Below are 2,692 nucleotides of genomic sequence, written 5' to 3' on the forward strand. Positions count from 1 at the left end.
ATGGTTTAATGTATAAAAGGTTTCCTTCACGTCTCCATTTCATCAGTTTGTCTCCTGTTCTGATCTGTTGTTTTTGTCAAGATGATGAGAGACAGGAGAGAAACACACCAATAAAGGTTGTTTTGTCTACAAAGTGACTGACAGTGATTATTGTCTTCTATACAGTAACACGGGAATAGTTGCTATTTCTTGGTTGACACCATTGCCCTCTGCTGGCCAGTGAGTGTCACAGCTTTATCTCTAAATTCAGGGGGAAACACAAGTTATTTGTAATGGGGAGGGAAAGCCAGTTTTCTGTAAAAAAAAATGCTTTTGTTTAATGGCTTTCCAATTCATTACTGTCACTTAAAAAACTATGAGAGAGAAAATTGTCAAATAGAAAATGAACAGCAATAAAACTGTTATGCACAGACCTACACTAGGGCTGAAGTATGTCTTGGCTTGGGAAAACTCCTAGCCTTAGGTCATACTACAAAACATACAGTTTTATGAACCAGAATGCTAACTTATGGCACCTCGAGGTGTCTCTTGAGGTCCTGGATCTCTCTCTCCATGTGGTAGATATCATCAGACAACTGCCTGTGGCCGGACTGGGCCTTCATCAGTTGGCAGTGGAGACGCTTCACGATGGCATCGTACCGTCTGTTCTGGATCTGAGAACAACACACTTGGGTTTTAAACAGATATTGTACTTTTTGATTTTTGTTGACATTGTCTTGCATTTCTTTCCTTTTTGCATGTACACCACTTTGAGCTGCATGTTCGAAAGGTACCAGATAAAAAGTTATTTTTATTATGAATACTGTACATGGTGGGTCTTTATCTAACATAAACTGTCTGGAGTGAGTTATTTTCTGTTGGATTAGAGGAAAAAGGGGGTAAGTGAGCATCTGACAACAGGGATTCACTACCGTACCTCGATATGCTTATTGATCAGTGTGTGACTCTCAAACTCCTTCAAGATGAGCTCTCTTCTCTCAGTCACCATCTTCCTCTGGTCTGAGATCTGCCCCCTCATGTCATCCATCTCTTTCTGTCAAGAGATTGCAGTTTTATTACTGATTCACGATAACAACTTGCGAACAGATGAAGTGGAGAAGACAGGGATCACAGGACAAAATGAACGTGTTTTTTTAACGTATCCCATATGACTGTAATCTGTCAACATCTAYACTGGTTCCTCAGCTGCTCTGACCTGTGCCTGCTTCACAGCGTTCCCCTCTGGGTTTTCCAGGTCGGCCCTCAGCTCCTCTCTGTGAGCACTCTGACCAGAGCCCTCTTCTCCACTAGCTCCCTGTGAGCCCTCGTCTGGCTCTCCGCTTGCAAGACGGCTGTCCGGTGGCCCTCCATCTTGTTCCGGTAGGTGTTGTAACYGGCCARCACGCAGCTGGAGTTGTCCTCCTCTTCCTCGATCAGCAGTCGGAGCTCTGTGTTTTCGTTGTAGAMGGTGATGGAACGCAAGCCCAGGTCTTGCAGGTGTTCCRTCTCACCCTCCAGGATGAGAATCTGCCTCACGTTGGATTTTAACTCCACTTCAGCTTCTTTGCCTTTCTTCTCAATGWCTGATAGTATGGCCTGGTAGCAGATGAAAACAGCATTGCTTTACACTGAGTGTTAAAACAAATGCTCTAATATTAATGTTGCATGGAAAATGTATATAATGTAAGCAGCAATAATTACAGTGTTCCTGGAGTTTTAAAATGTTACTGGTCAGTGTGTTAGCAGGTAAGGAGAGATTCACCTGGAGAGCTKAGCACTTGTTGTTTCTCCTGGAGGGCCACAATCTGGGCATATCCTTGTTGAGAGACGTCTTCTAAAGCTTGTGTTAGAGAGAAGTCAGGCCCTCCGTGTGTCTCTACAGCAATACATGGAAGGGACGCTGTCACGTCTGAAGAAATAATGTGGTTTGTTATTAGTTAAGCTAGCTAGCTTCCTAAATTAGCTTGTTGTAGTCCTACTAACGTTAGCTCTTTAGTAGCCCCAAAGCCAACAACTTTAGGCATACTTTCTGCTGTTTTAGCAAAGCTTCCCAAGATAATACAGATAGTCCAACATTTTATAAGGAATTTGCTATATGTTTTCTTGCCATTTTCCACCGTCATCCCAGCAGAGTTGGCCATGWTGACACGTTTGTTGTTGTGCGCGAAACAGAGTTGATTTTCGCGCTCAGCTCAGCACGTGCGCTCTCTTGGCCTGGCGGACGTTCTTGGGGGGTTTCCGGTGTGATTCCCCCAATACGCCCCATATTGACTGACTTCACCTTTGCCGAGTAAAACAATATACTTATGTTAAGAATTAAACAATTAAAGAAACCACAAGTTCGGACACACCCAAAGAGTTCCATTGAATTGAGTGGCTCATCTTCATTTTCCAGATATTGGAGAAACGTTCATTTGTGCCATTCCCTCTCAAAATGTAGGGGAAATAAATAGTGATTGTTATTAAAATCCATTAGTCAGTGAAGTAAACTAAGGGAAATGTGGCCCTAGTTTTCGTATTAATTTATTTTACAATGGATTGCCAGAGGTCCGGATTTGATTATATACATAATTTGTATGTGATAAATGACAGGTTTCTGGTGGTATGAGACAGTTTACATGTCAGTTATGTGTATTTACATGTTTCTTTGTTCCCAGTGTGAGGCCATAGCCTACTGGTTAGGTCCACAAGTGGTGTTTTAGGGTTAGCGAAT

The 2,692-nt window shown here is 42.6% G+C and overlaps 1 pseudogene; it reads right to left on the reverse strand.

Annotated features, from left to right (window-relative positions):
• Positions 1–447: 447 nt before the first annotated feature.
• LOC139025291 (coiled-coil domain-containing protein 122-like) overlaps positions 448–2,692 on the reverse strand; it is a 7,689-nt pseudogene continuing 5,444 nt past the window's right edge.

This window comes from Salvelinus sp. IW2-2015, unplaced genomic scaffold (assembly GCF_002910315.2).
Source record: "Salvelinus sp. IW2-2015 unplaced genomic scaffold, ASM291031v2 Un_scaffold2474, whole genome shotgun sequence".
Lineage (NCBI taxonomy): Eukaryota > Metazoa > Chordata > Actinopteri > Salmoniformes > Salmonidae > Salvelinus > Salvelinus sp. IW2-2015.